Source organism: Cydia splendana, chromosome 22 (assembly GCF_910591565.1).
Source record: "Cydia splendana chromosome 22, ilCydSple1.2, whole genome shotgun sequence".
Lineage (NCBI taxonomy): Eukaryota > Metazoa > Arthropoda > Insecta > Lepidoptera > Tortricidae > Cydia > Cydia splendana.
This window is the reverse complement of record NC_085981.1, coordinates 6,578,032-6,597,404: the sequence shown is the minus strand read 5'-3', so window position 1 is coordinate 6,597,404 and position 19,373 is coordinate 6,578,032. Positions and strand designations below refer to the sequence as shown.

Below are 19,373 nucleotides of genomic sequence, written 5' to 3'. Positions count from 1 at the left end.
TGTCATAAGCAATACATCTTTCAGGTTATAAGATGTGATAACCCCTTAACAACAGAATACAAAGGAATTTTTAGAACCGACTTATATACCGCTAGTCTTCTTTAGGCAGCATGCAACTAGTGCATTACAAAATAAATAATTTCCATGGATCTCCGGTTACCGACTAAAATTGTGAACCCCTTTTAGGGTTTAAACAAATTTGGTTTATGTTCCTATAGTCTGTATCTTTAGGTATTTCAATAAAAGTAAACAAACAATTTGTACATTTTCGGGTAGTTATACATTTAATGGTTAACCAACCAAATACAAAATCGCTTGGATCAGTCACTGAACGACCTGACTTTAACCTACATTATTTGATTCTGTAATGTTTTCATCTACCCGCAACTGGCTTAAGGAGCCATTTGAGGGTAGATTTTGTTTACTTTTATTTAAATACCTAAAGATACAGACTTATAGACAGTTTAAATTTTCACAGATGATTTAAGTATTTTTGTTGCCGCTATAATAACAAATACTAAAAAGTACGGAACCCTCGGTGGGCGAGCTACTGGCACTTGTCCAATGTTCATGCATAATCTAACCACCTGACTTTCGCCCTTCTGACCACAATCTCAGTATTCGCGCATAAATGCCACAGCTAGTGTAGGTGTTAAAAACAAGTGCCGACCTAGCACTCATTCATCAATCCGTAACCTGCCAATCAATTATGAACCCAGTTCCATTGACTTACGGTCCTCCTTCATCACACAGCGTTACAGACTTTGCTTTTCACCCAGCCAAGTATACCAGTAACTTTGTCTCATATAATTTTGTGGGAGTCCACGATAGATGTTGCAGTTCCTAGCTGTATGTATAAGTTGGTCGCGTTTCGACCTTCACGGTTCACTTGGGCCTGATCCAGTGTGAAATTGCCTTTGCATATCTTGTTGAGATTTGTAACATAATTATGGGACCTTTATTATTTAATTAAGGAAGTTACGAACAATTGTAAGGTTCCTTATAATCAAGTTTACACTTCTTTTTTTAAAATGTAAGGTACTTACATATTCAACTCATGTACTCAAAGGTATTCTGGCTATAAGTGATTTCTTTTGAGCAGAATATCCCAATAAATGCAGGGCGCCTCCCTAGAGTCCCTAGTCAGGCATAGCAATGCAGCAAGGGGGCGAAAAATGCCTCACAGATAAAGAAAAGGACACGAAGATGTCTTTATTAGGTACCATATTTTATTTTAGGTACCTTATTTTATTGTATCTTAATCTTCAAGCGTAAGATTGTGCACCTGTTTACAATCTAACGTAGTTAAGTTAGTTTGTCATCTTCCTACTGTCAGTTTATAATTTTAACGAACGAGATTGTAAAATGACGAGTGTTTACAATTTTACGGTAACATATTCAAGAGCTTATTAATTACTACTCCTTACTTTTAGACCCGAAAACCGTCAAAAAGATAATCATTAACATACAAAAAAATACTATTTTAATTAGAAACCCGTATTTAATAAATAGGCGGTTGTCACACCGGCGCCGCCATCGGTTGCCGCAAGACTGATTTCAAATTTCAGAATTTTTTACCTTGACTTTTCGGTGAAGGAAAACATCGTGAGGAAACCTGCATACATCCGCGAAGAAATTCAAAGGTGTATGTGAAGTCCCCACCGCGCATTGAGCCCGCGTTGGGACTATAGCCCAAACCCTGTGCTTGAGAGAAGGCCTGTGCCCAGCAGTGGGACGTATATAGGCTAAATTATTATTTATTACCTTGACTTTACGAACTCGATAACATCATTACATTCATTACCCGAGCACTCGTAAAAGCGAAACCTTCGTTATTTTACCATAAAACCGAATTACAAGACCACATAGAACCGCGAACGAAACAAGAATAAATATTGCCTTATTTCCTATGCGAATCTGAGCTAGAAACAAAAACGATGTATGTGTATTTAAGTATTCTGCCTTCGTGAGCCAAAAACCGAATGTCTTTATAAAACCCTTATAGAGATATGACGTTTTAGGTTAGCACGGTAGTCATAGAATAAGTCAGAAAGACTCCGCATTGTGATGTGTAGTGTTTACAGCAGTGTTTCTTATGGAAAAATATAAAAAAGATTAGCTTTTTATATACATACTTACTTTTACCACTGACCAATTAGGGTGACTGATTATTTAACCTCAATTTAAAATGTTTTCTAGCAATTAAATCAATATAAGTACTTAAATATATATAACTATGTTTTACCTCTGAGCCCTAAGGTTTGGTTGGAACCAATATTTAGGAAGACAAGCCCTCCCCACTCCGCTCCGTAGTTCTTAGTTCTTATATTTGAGAAGCACTACGCTAAGTCCCGCACAATCTAGTTATATTCTACTTCATTAAATACCTAATCAATTTTAGTTGATAGATTAATTTACATAAGTACAGGGTCATGCACATAGACAAACCTGGCGATCGGCTTTGCTGTCATAGATCTAGATTAGTAAAAAATACACCAATGCCTGCTGACCGCCTTTTTTTTAGCATTAGAAAAAAGGTAAACAACCTTGACGTGTCTTTTTATTGAAAAACACTTTTGAAAAATAAGTCACGGTAAATATGTAACAATTATGAATCAATCTAATTATTTACATTCTTTTGCTTTCATAAGTAGTAGTTACTGATTTTTAAAAAGCGGGTTTCAATTAAAAGACACTTCAAGATCGCGTAGTCTTTTTCTAATGCTAAAAAAAACGAACTATAGTAGTAGTAGAGTGATCTGTGTCGTTGGTATTGTACTTAAGTCCTCTTTGAATAAAGTGGTACAACGGAAAAGCCCAACGTAAATGGCTCTTTAAATAACTCGTTGGTTCTTAAGTTACGGACGTTATGAATGTTATGATACTTATGATTTACGCCGGCGGTCGGCAACCTGCGGCCCGCGGGCCGCATGCGGCTAGTGAAACTGTCACTTGCGGCCTGCGAGCCTCTCTGGCTCTGCTCATAATTATTAACAAAGTGCGGCCCGCGTCAACTTACTCATCGTTAACTACGCTACTAAAACTACGCAAAAAAAGGTTGCCGACCGCTGATTTACGCTGTCGTAAACAGTTATATCGTATTCTTTAGTTGGATTTCAGGATTATTGTTACTATTAGGGCCACATGCACTATCCCATTAACCCGGTTTTACCGGTTAAACCTACTACCATGGCTACCAGTACAATTTGACACTGGGTTAACGGTATAACCGCTTTACCCCGGGTTAGTGGAATGGTGCAACTGGTGCAAGTGTGCAACCGGATTTTTCGCCCTGACCAAAACCGAAGGTTCGGTTTGCTTGCTTTAGTTTCGGCATAAACCGAACCGTCGGCCGAAACATGATTTTTATGCCGAAACCGATACTTCGGTCGGACATTAGTTATTATATTTAATTACACAAACGGGTCTACCGCGATATAATTTCATTATTTTTACCTTTAATTCCGACGTTTCAGCTGAGTTGCACCAGCTGTGGTCACGGAAAGACTGACGTCCCAACAAATGTCAACGGAGATATTAATAAAACACCACTAAACTACCCGAAATTAGTTTATAAAAATGTTCGGGGTAGACAAAGAAATTGCAGCTACCCGTTAAAGTTTAATGTTTATTGTCCACGGCACGACACGCAACACTCACAGTATCCGTACACTGGTCCGAAGATATATCCGCTGGTTTCAACATTTGAATCACTGGTCCCCAAGTAGACGATAATTTGTACCCGTCCTCACGATTGAAATTTTTAGGGTGTGTTTTGGGGGGTGGGGTTTTTAGGGTGGTTTAGGGTGGTTTGTGTAATTAAATATGTGTACAAAACGCGAGAGTTTAAAGTGTTACATTAGTTATTATGATGATAGATGTGTGATGGCCACTCTAAAAACCTTGATGACGCATGGTTTCGGTTGAAACTAGAGCAAAACCAAACCCCAGTTTCGGTTTCGGTCACGCGGACGCTATCAGATGTATCAGAGCAGACAAGGTAGAATGGAGCAGGCGGAAGCCGGAAATTTGTGAACACCTTGGCTGCTCTGATGGCCACTGTCTCTAAAACGATATGTAGTACTTGTACTCTGTAAGTAAGGCAACACGCCCTCTAATCCTAGAGATCAGAACGTTCCATCCAAAACATGTCGTTGCAGTTTTAAACGCCGCGGGTGCTAAGCAAATAAAATCAAATTTCAAACTCTTAAGGTTCCGTCACACAGGCGTGTTTTCCGGGCGGGGCGTGAACGGGGCGCGCCGCATTTACTATAAAACGCTCACGCCTCGCCCGGAAAACGCCCCCGTGTGACGGAACCTTAAGAGTTTGAAATTTGATTTTATTTGCTTAGCACCGACGGCGAAAATCGAAATGAAATTGCGTTATGCCACCCTTGTATATTCGAGTAATAGAGAGGCAGATAACGAAATTTTGAGTTTCGCGTTAGACCGAACTGATATCGCGTCGTGACTTCGTGAGTGCGAGGGGTAAAAGGGGCCCTATTTTCTTTTCATCAACACATAATACACAGTAAATTTCTTTGAACGCGACCGCGTTTATTGCGTTGTCATCGAAACTGCACACGTATGAATAAAAATAGACCCATTTCAATCAATAAGTTGGAAGTAGGACTATTTAACCCAAATCGTACACCTCAATACCTCAAAGTGTTTTCCGATCGGTGCAACTACTTCGCAGAAATAATTTGTAAAGGGTAGACCTACTTTTAGTACTTAGTCTTGTATTACCCAATAGAATTTTTCGATACTAGACTTCAATGTTTATTATTTCGTAAAACCCTCTGTCTGAGGCTGACTGCACTTCATACACCGACTACCACCACAGAATAAATAATAGTACTAGGTACAGAAGACTCACTCTCTAACAAAACGCGTCTGTTACGATCAGGACAGATATGGCCGCTAGGTGGCGACAGCGCCACGCGCGGTTTATGGCTAGTAGGGCTTCCAAATACCGGACTTCTTTCAATACCGGTATTAATACCGAAACTGACTTCATCAATACCGGGATCCCGGGATCCCGGTATTGACTATGCATCGCTTAAAATGTTTGAGTTTTATTTAAAAAAGGCTCACTGTAACACCAGATATGTATGTCTTTAGCTTAGGATCTTCTTCTTCTTCCTTCCCTTATCCCACCTATGTGGGGTCGGGTCTCCTTGTCAGTTTGCGCCAGAGTGGTCGGTTCTGGGTTGTCTGTTCTTCGATGTTCAGGTTCTTCAGGTCGTTTCTAACATTGGACCACCACGTGGATTTTGGCCTGCCTTGTCTTTAGAAAGAAAGAAAGAAAGAAAGAAAATACATTTATTTAACGCCACAACATATTACATCTAGAAAACAAAGACATACAAACATAAAAAACATTAGACGCTAAAATAGGACCCCACTCAGCATAATGCCGCGGCAATCCGTGGCGCTGGTTTTCAGTGGGGACCTGACTTAAAACTATGAGACGACAACACATACGCCAGCGACACACAAAAAACAGACATAAAAAAGAGAGAGACACTAAAATTTATACATACTGAACAACAACGAAAGAAAAGGAAAACAAAAAAAAACATACTAATAACATATAAAAAAAAACCACACTGAATTATACAATATACATCAAATTTAAAAATATTAAAAATAAAAAGAAAAACTGTAACCTAAAAACTTAAAAACTACCCACAAACAAATTATAGTTATTTTAATAGAATGACGGTATCAAATCGCAAACAGTCTAAACTAAACTACATACGTCTCCAGAGAGATAAAGTGGTTAACGTCTACGTGTGTTACTTATATTGCAGTGATGTTTCAATTTGTGTTTGTAATAAGTGAGAACGACATTTTGACTTGAAGCCACTCAACGACTTCAGCGAACGGATTGGTGGAGGCAGGTCATTCCAACACTTCGTGGCAGCGTACCGAAAACTGCCGCGAAAGGCCGTAGAATGGTGACGAGGGCAAACAAGTTGCAGATACCTGGATGATCTGACATCTGAGGATCTGGAGTTATGAGCCCAGGTTAGCTTATCGTAAAGGTACGAAGGCACCCGGTAGTGCACAATGCCAAACATAAGCGACGCTAAATGGACCTTTTGACGCGTGGACATTTTCATAACGTGGTTTTTATTCAAGTATGGTGTTACGTGCGAGCGGGGAGGGATATCAAAGCAAAAGCGTGCACAGGCATTTTGCACTCTCTGTATTAACCTCTGGGTACTCGCCAGGAGGCGTGGCCCGTAGACTGTGTCACAGTAATCAAACCGTGAGAGGACAAGTGCATCGCATAACCTCACCCTAAGTTCAACACTAAGGAAATATCTTATTTTATAAAGTAATTTTAACCTGTAAAAGCAATTTCGAACTGTGCTAAGTAAATGTTTTTCAAACCTCAGTTCCCCGTCCATAACCAGCCCCAAGTTTCTAACCTCTTTAACATGTTCAAGAATGGTGTCGTTTATGAACACTTCGAAATTGCACATAGAAAGTCTGTTTATTTGTTTTTTTGTACCCAGTAACATAACTTTGGACTTTGTAGGGTTTAGTGCAAGTGCGTTTGCTTGTGACCATCCAGCAATGCGCTCGAGATCATCGTTTAACTTACGTATTCCAGAGTCCACGTTACTCGAACTGCACGAAACGTACAACTGTAAGTCGTCAGCATAAATATGGTAATTACAGTGTTTGATTACATGAATTATGTCACTGCTGTACAATATGAATAATATTGGACCTAAAATGGAACCTTGTGGCACGCCTCTAGTTACCGAAAGTATTTCAGATACGACTTTCTTACCATTAGATGCTTGAAGTTCAACTAGCTGGCTCCGATTACTGAGGTAACTTACAAACCATTTCAAGGTATCAGTTTCGAAACCGTAATATGATAGCTTTGACAACAAGAGCGAAATGTCGATAGTATCAAAAGCTCTGGAGAAGTCCAATAATGTGAGTATAGTACCTTGTCCCCGGTCCTGAGCTTCCAAAATATTATCAGTAACGTCAAGCAGGGTTGTCGCCGTTCCTCTGTTCTTACGAAAGCCTGACTGATAAATTGGCAATATATTATTTTGCTCTAAATAGGTTGTAAGCTGCTGACAAACAATTTTTTCTAGGATTTTAGAGAGACAAGGTAATATGCTTATAGGTCTGAGGTCTTTGACTTGAGTAGGATCAGGGATCTTAGGAATAGGGCGCACCACGGCAACCTTCCAGGCATCGGGAAATTCATGGGTAGAAATAGATTTGTTCATTATCGCGGTAATAGCTGCCAAAGTATGAGGCAAAGTAAGAGTTAACATGTCCAATGTAACCCCATCGATTCCTTGAGCATTAGACTTAAGACTATTTATTATTTTTAATACTTGGCTTTCAGTTACTGGTTTTAAGGTGAACTTTGAAGTACTAAACCTATTGTACTCAAAATAAGTAAGTTGACTAATTTGAACTGGATTATTATTTGGTAAATTAAGAAAATGTCGATTGATTATATTCGGGTCATTAAAAAGGCTGGGTAGTTGTTTCTCGCGATCATTAAATACGTCATTCTTTAAGTTTTTCCATAAAACTTTTGAATTTTTAGCGTAACAGTTGACTTTTTGGGAGAAATACGCACGCTTTTCATTGCATAAGGCAGTGGTGACTAGAAGTTTAAGATCCTTATAATACTGCTTGTGCACATCCAATCCTGTACGTTTGTACCTCTTATGAGCTTCGTTGCGTAGACTCATCATCTTCTTCACTGTATTAGTAATCCATGGACTATTCTGTGGTTTAATACAAGTGGTTTTGCGAGGAGCGTGTGCGTTAAATAGGGAAATAAGGTAAAAGTTAAATAATTGTACCATTGAACCAATAGTAGGCAGGGTAGTTACATCTTCCCATTTGATATTGTGTAGATCACTTTAGCTTAGGATATTAAACAATAATCGCCGTCTGCAATAATAGGGAATATTACGCAAAACTCTGCATAGAGGGCGTCACTAACTCAATCACATGGCCTACCGTGAAACACTACAATCGAAAGTTCCGTTTCTACCTCTCTATCACTCTTGCTTATTCGATCGATAGAGAAACAGATAACGAAATTACGATTTACGCGTTTCGCGGTAAGCCACCTGTAAACAAACCGCCTTGATGCATGAATGTCATAGTAAAACTTGTCAAAAGGAAGGCGTAGTATGTATAAGTTACTCTATGGTTTACTAAACAAATTAGTGCTGCACTCTGGCGGTAGAACATTGCAGTAATACTAGGGAGTATTACTGCAATGTATTATCATTTCACCCTCCAGGTTGGCAATCATTTTATCCGCCTTGTTAACTTCACCACTGTTACCAGTCACATTTTTAGTTCAACCTTATTAGGTTGGCTGGTTTATTAACCAGCCAACTATATTCAAATTTGCCACTAAAAATTCATTTGCCATACTACAATTCCTTGCTCATTAGTTTCCAATCTTAGACATAATTTTAAGAACTAACTATATTAATATCATATCCTGAACATCAGAATTCGTTACCAAATATTTATCTATGCATATGCACCGACCTTGATCCAATTGAATGATCTTGTTTCATTAAATGGGCAAGTAATATTCTTGATACAGCCGAAGTTACTCATTTTGATGGATTTTAAACGGTATAATCGGCATATTTTCCTTGTTTTTGAAATACCGGGATCCCGGTATTGCTTTAAAAATACCGGTATTGAAAAATGCGTTTTCACAGACGGGATCCCGGTATTTCGGGATCCCGGGATCCCGGTATTGGAAGCCCTAATGGCTAGCCACCAAAATTGGTGTGGAACAGATGTACTTGTAGCTTCCTGTCGCAAAGCGACGAAATCGTGGAGTGAGCCACGCCCGCTACCACTAAAAGCTTATAAAAGCTCCGGGATATATTTTTATATGTTGAGTGCTTCCATAATGAATATATTGATACGTGTACCTATACCCTAATTTTATTTACTCTCCCTCGATTCAATTTAATTTAACTTTGTTATGATCTTGGTTCTGTTTTATTTAAATGTAGGCTACTCAACCATTATTTAAATTTAGATAATACAGGGAACGTAGAATATGGTAGCAATGGCGTAGCGTAAATTTATTGTCGGACCTTATATGACTTGACTTGTTAGGGTTCCGTACCCAAAGGGTAAAAACGGGACCCTATTACCTACTAAGACTCCGCTGTCCGTCTGTCTGACACCAGGTTGTATCTCATGAACCGTGATAGCTAGGCAGATGAAATTTTCACAGATGATGTATTTCTGTTGCCGCTATAACAACAAATACTAAAAACAGAATAATCCCATACAACAAACGTGTTTTTTTTGCCGTTTTTTGCGTAAAGGTACGGAACCCTTCGTGCGCGAGTCCGACTCGAACTTGGCCGGTTTTTTCTTTAGACGAAATCGCACGAATAAAGTATGTTTTCAGCAACTTATTGCCAATTTTCATAAAAAATGAGACCAGATGTTGCGAACAACAGAATTGGTAAACTTCCATATTTCATATTGCTTTACTCGAGATAAAACGTAGGCAATTCGATGAAGTTCCGTTTGAACAGGCCGTTTCGTACAAAAACTTTGAAATTACATGTCTGTAGACGATTGGTTAAGTTTGGATTGGTAGCGTGAAAAACTTACCTCAGCCCCTATCACATAAATATATTTTGTCTCTGTCTGTCTTGGAGAATAAGTTAGCGATAGCGTATCAGTTTCAGGGCTTGAAAATTACAAGAAGGTTCACTTTAATAATAAGCTGTTCAATGCCGTTCAATTGTTCTTACTGTTCTCACAGGGATTGAAAAAGTTTGAATCTTTATTGATTTATAGGATCAATATAAACCATAGACTAGGAATCCTCTAGACGGAGTCTAGAGCAATTATTTAATGAAACCGATGCTGCCAAAAATGCGGGGGAAGAGGTGAGCGAGGTCCCGTGCCGTGATTGGTCCGTTCAAAGATACGGACGTCACACAAAGACACTTTCGACTCGAAAATGCAGTAAAACTACCATATGCGTGGCAGAGGGGGTAGAGCTACTATGCTCAGTCTGGAAAATGTCTTGTCTGTGATATAAGCGTATGAAACAAAGCACCAAAAGTATCTGATTTGCCACAATTGAATACTTTTTCAAATAGAGAAATATCTCACAATTCGCGTCCAAAAGTATCAGTTCAACAATCTAATTGTTCTACATATAGAGACATCTCTTTATGTTAAGTTATTAGAGAATGAAAGATACTTTTGACGCGTTATATATGGCTGTTAGCTTTGTATAAGTATAAATTATAGAGATTGGGTAATCCTTTGACCGCCATAACATATGTTTTACGTCAGAAAGATGACGTATACCATACATCATCTTTTGTCCATCTCTTTATTCCAAACCTTTGAACACACGTAGGTTGCTCTTAGTGACCCGCAGTCTATATTTGGCTAGCAATCGAGACCAATATACGTAGGCGTTTAAAATGACTACTGCCTCCACTGTCAAGATACTCTGCGGTCTCAACAACAGTTTCAGGAGTTGTTTTAATGACGCAACGCTAAGTTTTAATGATTGGGATTATTTTTTTGCGTGCGCGGTGAAACTGTCGCTTAAAAATGCTCGTCTGAAGAATAAAGTTTTTAACAAAGGAGGTTTTTCATTTGTTTGGATCTTAGTTTTTAGTGTTCCGGGCAAAACTTTGTACACGGGACACTTATGGGATCACTTCGGTCTTGTTAGGGTTCCGTACCCAAAGGGTAAAACGGGACCCTATTACTAAGACTCCGCTGTCCGTCCGTCCGTCCGTCCGTCTGTCACCAGGCTGTATCTCACGTCACGAACCGTGATAGCTAGACAGTTGAAATTTTCACAGATGATGTATTTCTGTTGCCGCTATAACAACAAATTCTATAAACAGAATAAAATAAAGATTTAAGTGGGGCTCCCATACAACAAACGTGATTTGACCGAAGTTAAGCAACGTCGGGCCGGGGTGACCGTTCTTTTTTTGCCGTTTTTTGCATTATGGGACGGAACCCTTCGTGCGCGAGTCCGACTCGCACTTGCTCGGTTTTTTTAATGCTTGTTCACTGATAACCTGCAGACTATATGTATGTGGCGAGCGTTCGCCCAAAACCCGGCGCTTAAAATAAAAATTGGCACCTCTGTCAAGATACTCTGCGGTCTCAACAACAGTTTCAGGAGTCGTTAATTTAATGGCGCAACCTTATCCGCTTACGATCCGTGTTCATTTAAATGTTCGCTAAGTTTTAATGGGTGGGGTGATACTGTTGCTTAAACATGTTAAGGCTTAAAAACTGAAATTTCAAAGTCGCCCCTACATTTCAAAATCACCCCGGTTTACCAGTAGTTTTAATTGAACTTATATGTATTTATATTTATTGAACCTGACCTTCCGTAAACCTTACTGAACCACTTATTGTCAGTTCTGTGTTGCTGTTTCTACCCAGTATTACACAGCTCACTGTTCAAAGCCAATTATCAACCGCCCACCTTAAAACGTTCCGCTAACCTTAAACTGAAGTGCAACGAAGAGCTATTAATTCAGGCATGCGATGAGGCGCGGCTGAGTGTCAGCGTGACCTTGAGTTACGTAACTAATGTAATTCTTCCTTATCGAGCACGGGCCTGAGGCCGGGGACTGTACGTACGCGACAGGCGGCGCGGCAAGCGGTGCGACGACCGCCGCCGCGCTCTTGCTAGCCATTGGTATGGCTAAAGATGGTCTCTATATCGTCTGTCACCATGCCTGTTACGTTCTAATAAGGGCCCCTTGCACCATCCCACTATCCAGGGTTTAACCGGTTAAACCGTTAACCCAGTGTCAAATTGTATTGGTAACCATGATAACTCCAGGTGTAACCAGTTAACCCCGGGTTAGGGAGATAGTGCAAGTGGCCATAAGTGTGTAAATGCGAAAGTGACGCATGACACGACAGGCGATAAAAACGCGAAAATGCTATCTGTGCATTCGAGCGGCACGATCAAAATGTATAGACTTGAATGAATATGTTTCGGACGTCGAAGACGCTTGCCGCGCCGCTGGTCGCGTGCGTCCAGTCCGCGACCTGAAGGCTCGAGGCGAACGGAACTTTAAACTGAAGTGCAGTAAAGAGTAATTAGTTTAGGCATGCAATGAGGCGCGGCCGTGTGTCAGCGTGGCCTTCAGTTACGTAACTATTAGTGTGATTTGATTCCCTACCCTTACCAAGGGCGAGTCAAAAGTCTAAGGCTGAGGAGAATCAAAACTTTTAAACTGAAGTGCCGTAATGAGAGATTAATTTAGACATGCGATGGGGCGCGGCCGAGTGTCAGCGTGGCCTTGAGATTACGTAACTAGAGGCATAATCCCACCACTTTTACGTTATATGAGGCAAATGAGCAGACGAATTCCTCGAATTCCTTAAAAGATGTATACCTATATATATGAATATAATATGATGCGTGATCGTATGGTTATTTAAAAAAAATGTATTAGAGATAGCCTTAAGCAATAGTTATTAAGTCGATTTAAGTTATATTGCAGTGCCCTACAGGGTTTCATAGCTGAACCAATACAATGTACCAACCTGTATAACCTATGAAAGCAATAAATACACTGATTACTGATTACTGAAACACCCTAGCGGAGTTTGCAAGTGCGATGCCGATATTTAAGATGGGATTAAGCTCAAAATATTTCTTTCTTTGTCTAAATAAAGAAAATGTACAATTAAGAGCATTGTACCATAATCTGCAGGCAAGAACAGGTCGGTTTGCCAGGCTGTACTATTACAGGCTAACTTCGATATCCTACAAATTACAATCTCATGTTACTCTGGTTTACAACTTCTGGCCTCGCCCTACGATGAAGAATACATAACAATACCAATATTCAAAGTGAGGTGTGGCGCAAGGGCGAGCGATGGGCGTGCGACTGTTAATGTCAACCATTATAGCTTTTCTGGCACTAGTATTGTATCTGGACAATTGTCATGAGGTCATGACTCATGACCATGTGTTGGGTCAAGTAAATATATTTTAAACATAAATATTAAATAGGAGTAACGAAAACGTATATTGCTCTGCTTGTTTGGGTAATGATAGTTATGAGATATCCACATAACATAGATACCTACTCTATATTGCACTCCTTAAAATTATATAAACACAATAAAAGTGCAAATGTTAGGCGTATGGGTAAAACTATGGCCGGTCTTATTACTAAAAGTTTTCGATATTTGTTGCACAATCACGGATAAACTGCTCTACACAAATGAAATGGGTTTGAAAACTTTGAAAGTTATTTCGGGGGCAATTTAAAGTCTTGTGTAGTGGGCGAAGTCGCGGGCAGATGCTAGTAGTGAATAAATCAATATGTTCAATTTTAACGTGTCCATGACATTTGAAGATGTAAATTGGAAACCCACGCATTGAACATACTAGACAAGCAGTCTGGTTCAAGTATACTACGCTACCGTCGTGCTACGATTTCGGAGGGCTACCGACCAATTATGGCCTGAATTACCTGCCGGGCTAGCACATGATTGGCGCGATAGTATCTCGCCCGCGCGAGATAGACTACCCGTACCTTTTTAATTAAAGTACAGTTAGAAAAAGACGGGTAGTTAATAGTTAATCTCGCGGGCGAGATACTATCGCTCCCCTCTTGTGCTAGGCCTACTGCAGTGAGTGTGGTCGCACATTCACTGCAAAGATTGGCTATGTCAGTCACCTGAGAGCGCACCAGCGCACCAGCTAATACTGCGTTCTACCGCTCTCATGCAGCGGTAGAACGCAGTATTAGCTGTGGCCGAAATCGGCTAGGATTATGATAGTGGTGATGACGAAATGAGAGGAAATTAAGGAAATAACTATGAATTGTCGTTGCGTTCAATGCGTTCATCATACAACTAGTGGCCTCTATTTAAAAAAAATCGGAAAACTAAACGACAAAAAAAATGAGAACTGTCTTTGAACTTTTAAAGTCGGATAAAAATAGGAAGTTAGATTAACAAACGCTAATAAACACTAATCAATGCTTATACTTTATTTTATTAGGAAAAATATCGTCATTTGCTGATTCTAGAAAATAAAAAGGTGACGTAAAATTAATTAATGGAAGGTGGCTATTAAAATGACCTACTCAACTATATATTTCTGTCCTTGATAGGTTTAGTGCGCAATATCTCTGATGTCATTTTATTACGTTATGCCCACAGCAAGTAAATACCTTAATGACCTTACGAGCTAACTAATCCTTGTAGTTTGTACTGTTAATTGACATTTCGTAAACCTTATTGCTAAGACTTAAGGTCCACTGTTGGCCAATTAAGAGTGTTGCTGTTACAGGTCCTACCCATTGATACGTCACAGCGGTGTCACTCACGAATTCGAGCCAATCGTGCAGTCTAGGGCTCATTTAGACGGCGCGCGAGCCGACCGATCAAATAACGCAATGTAGTGAAACTCGCATGCGAGTTCTCGCACCGACTAAATGAGCCCTAACGCAACTAGTTGCGGCCAATTGCGCGCGTGATGCGAACTCATCAACCAATCGCGTTGTAGCGGTGTCACACCGCTGTACTAGCCCCATTCTTATTGCCCGTAAGGCCAGTCCTGAGATATACGTCAATGGTCCTACCTCTTATCTTAAGCAGTGGGTAAAGAAGTTGAGACTATATTATTATTATTTGTAGCCTGTCGTGTCCCACTGCTGGGCAAAGGCCTCCCCCCAATTTCTCCACAAATCTCTGTCCAGTGCTATGTCTGGCCACTCCTTTAAGTCCCGTTCATCCCGCCATCGACGGCAGGATCTGTCAGATCCCCGATTTGGGACTAAACTAATTTTTATATACTCGTTTATGTTTACTTACTTAACATAATACAAATGAGCTTCATGCAGCCAATTCTTCAATCATCCCTTAGCTAAGCATAATAACTTCTTACCATCCGCCTCAGTTAAACGCCTGTAGTACTAATCCAATAGGTTATGGTTTTAGTTCGGCTACGTGGTGATTCGCATCGGTTTCGATATGACACGGGGTTCATCAATGAGAGGCCAAAATAATATTTTTACAATGACGAACCGAATCCGTGCGTGACTGAAGGTGATCATGGCCGACATGTGATGTGATATGGGGATTTGGGGATGTAATTTGTAACAGGTGTACCCCATTCAATAATAATAAGTTTTGGAAAATTGATTGATAGAATAGTATCAGTAGAATACTATCGACGGGGATATGAACCGTGATTATCTTTTGTATTGTTCGGGAGTCCGAAAACAATACAAAAGGTAATCACGGTTCATATCCCCGTCGATATAAGATATAAGTCTATTGAAACTAACCGTGAATCATTCAAAACTGGAATAGTATCAGGCCTATCTATATGTGACAACGTTCGTGATGGTACCGTTGTCTAGTGGATTTAGAAAGAAAGTTTTACAGTGAGATAGTTGTGAATAATTCGCTGGCCTGCTGCTACTTGGCCCAAGGCACTAAAGCTACAACGTAGCAAGTGCGGAACAGAGGGCAATTATAGCTTTATACCCCCTTCTACTACATGCGAGCACTGCAGCGTTCCTTGCCACAATTTTATACGGTCAACACGATATTTTATAAATCTAAAATTTGTAAACCCACGAAAAAAATATACAACTTTACTAAAGGGGCCCACAGATTACCAGTTCGCCGGACGATATCAGCCTGTCAGTTCGGAACTGTCGCCTTTTGCGTTTAAATGACAAGCTGATATCGTCCGCGAATTGGTAATCTGTGGGCCTCTTAAGGATTGGCGCTGATGTAACACAAACAGCGACGGAATGTACGTAGACGAAGCTTAGCACACTTTATTCTTCGGAAAAGGGACTTGACTATGATTTACCTATTAACATTTAGACAAAAACTTTTTTGATAAGGTCGTACTTTTGAATCACGATTTAGAAAAACTCAATAGCAATAGTTAGGTATATTTACTTAAGAAGTACCAGATGTAGTGCATAATTGTTTTCTCGGAAACGTGCGTATTGGTCATGCTACTTCAGTCAACCTCAGTACCTACTTTTTGTACCGAGACTGACTGAAATAGCAAGACACGTTCGTACGTTTCCGTGAAAATACGATGGAAAATAATGATGCACTACAACTGTAATGGGTTTTTATAAACTGAACTATACAAAGTAGAGTGAACCCCAAGACATTTAAACCGTTTGTACCTCACATCACATATTACATGCAACAACAAGCCTTATGGCCGGACCGCCCTTATCGCGTGGGCGGTTTGTTCTATTTCAGTCGTAACTCGTCAGTCCACGGACAATTTTATAATAAAGACTTCTAATATCATCACATTACTTCAGCGGTAGCGGCATTTGTTGTTATAGCGGCAACAGAGTATGGAGTCAGCTTCAAGCCGATAACTGGCAGGAAACGGCGCAGGATCGGGAAAAGTGGCGTGCTCTCGTTTCGGAGGCCAGGACCCTCTTAGGGTCGCTGAGCCATACTAGTTAGCGGCAACAGAAATACATCATCTGTGAAAATTTCAACTGTCTAGGTATCACGGTTCATGAGATACAGCCTTTGACAGACAGACGGACAGTGGAGTCTTCGTAATACGGTCCCGTTTTTACCCTTTGGGTACGGAATCTTAGAAATGAAGGATGGAGTCCCCAACCACAGCCTCGGGCCTATGGGCCAATTTTATTATTGGGTCTTGAGAAGAAGCCTATGTTAGTGCGTTTTTATTATTCATATAATTGAATTATATGTCTCCACTGTGGACGGTCACCAGCAAGTGTCTCCCATGTTGATGGCTCAATATGAGCTCTCTTCATATGCCGCTTCAACACATCTTTAAACGGCAGAAACTAGCCGCCTTGCTTTCGCTTACCAGTTTGCAGTTCGCTGTAGAAGATGCGTTTCGCGACTCGGTCTTGGATATTGTGCAGACGCAGGTGCGTGAATTTGAAGCCAGGGGACGCACAGAGCTCGACGTTAAGCGTGACGAGCTAAAGGCCAGACCACCTGTGGCCATCGCGTACAATTACGTCGGAGGGGTGCTGACCTGCAGCGAATGTGGCCGCACATTTGCTGCAAAGATTGGCTACGTCAGTCACCTGAGAGCGCACCAGCGACGCTCTCAGCTGTAGCAAAGCAGTCGCTGTAGCCGAAAACGGCTAGGAGAGGATGATGATAATTGAATTCAAGAGACTAGCAATCTATATTTATCTGTCTCTGGTCTGGTGTCGGGTATTTCACGCGGATAAGTTACTATTCTAAGTATTCCAACACAAGTTATACTTGGATAGGCGGCCTTGGCCTTCTGAAAGACACCTACTGACCCTACTGTACATTTTCGCGTGATATGTTAGATAGTTCATGCTCTCCACGCGATATGTTAAGTGTATATTATGATAGGGTGGTATTCAAGTCATTCAAAGTGTCGAAAAATCTAAGATATCTAAGAAAATATAACAAAAACACATGCTAATTTGATACCTAATATTAATTTAAATATGCAAATTGATGCAGTTGTTGCTATATTAACAGCCAAAATATACTCAAGATCAACTGAAAGTTAAAACTGATCATTCGTATGGAAAATTCCGTAAATATCAGTTTTCTTACATTTTCACATAATTTAAAAGAGTTTAATTGTACATAATTGAAGGGATGTTTACAAAAACAACATAACTGACTACACTGGTTGACACCTGAAACGATTAACAATGTTCTTAAAAAAGTGTCAACCGCTCTAAGCAGTTATGTTGTTTTAAATATCCCTTCAATTCGTCTTGTCGAATATATAAGCGATATCTACCGGACATCTTGTTTATTATTTGGTAAATCAAAAACCGAAGTATCAGAAATGAATATAGAAGTAAATTATACAAATATAACTCATAAAAACTAGTAAAATTTACAATTACAACTGATAAACATACACAGATACCCCACCTGTGTTTACGTTGTTAATTGTCATACTGGGACGGGCCCACAGGGACTTAGTAGACCCTGCCCTATACAATCAGTTATGAATATTTCCATTAGTGGACGCAATCAGTCTTAGTCGTTATTAAGCTTTCCACTTTTTCTTTTTTTAGGGTTCCGTACGCAAAGGGTAAAACGGGACCCTATTACTAAGACTCAGCTGTCCGTCCGTCTGTCACCAGGCTGTATCTCACGAACTGTGATAGCTAGACAGTTGAAATTTTCACAGATGATGTATTTCTGTTGCCGCTATAACAACAAATATTAAAAAGTACGGAACCCTCGGTGGGCGAGTCCGACTCGCACTTGTCCGGTTTTTTTTTCATTGACACGAGTATTGGTGCAATAAAGAATATTTAAGTAAGCCCTCGTGGCCTAGCGGTAAGTGTGCGACTTTCAATCCGGAGGTCGCGGGTTCAAACCCCGGCTCGTACCAATGAGTTTTTCGGAACTTAATGTACGAAAGATATTTCGTACATAAATTAAATGATAATTTGATATTTACCAGTCGCATTTCGGTGACGAAAAACATCGTGAGGAAACCGGACTAATCCCAATAATGCCTAGAGTTTCCCCTCTGGGTTGGAAGGTCAGATGGCAGGCGATTTCGTAAAAACTAGTGCCTACGCCAATTCTGGGGATTAGTTGTCAAGCAGACCCCAGGCTCCCATGAGCCGTGGCAAAAAGCCAGGACAACGTGAGGAAGATGATGATGAAAGAATATTTAAGTACTTACTTACTTTTTTCCCTTAACTTAACTTTGGGCGCTGTGTGCTGGGCACACATATTTGTTTTTATTTTTTATATTATATGAAGTATATGTTGATGGTATTTTTTTCCCTAGAATTTTGTTTGATTGATATTCAAGTGACGAAATGTTTAGATAAATGAGAACTACGAAGAAAAGAAGACGTACTTACTTACATGTAAAAGCAAATAAAAAGAATAAAGTACATGACTCTAGGCTGTGCAAGTGTGCACAATGACTTAAACAACGTTCAAAAGTAACATTTGAGCGCGGATACATTATTAATTTAAAATTGTTTAATTCTCACCCAAGACAGTAATTTTCCCACTTTTAAATTTAAAATTGTTAACCTCTCGGACCCCTGGATTTTGTTTACGTCTATGTTAGTTATGACTATAAGCAATTTTCTTTGCTGTATTTTTTTTTCAAATCTCGTGTTTATTTTAAACCGTATAAAATACCATATCGTTGATGCATCTACAGTTATTGTTTACCGTAGCTTGCTTGCACTTTACCGAGTGCTGCTAACTTTCAGGCAACTGTCTAACCGGCGGCGATACAGCGAGTAGCGATCGACTGTTTCCTAGCGCAGGAAAAGCACGCGCTATTGTAATCTATAGAAAGC

General features: G+C 40.0%; 1 protein-coding gene across 1 annotated transcript in view; it reads left to right on the top strand.

Annotated features, from left to right (window-relative positions):
* LOC134801460 (dual specificity protein phosphatase CDC14B-like) overlaps positions 1-19,373 on the top strand; it is a 33,206-nt gene that overhangs the window by 922 nt on the left and 12,911 nt on the right. The window lies entirely within an intron of this gene.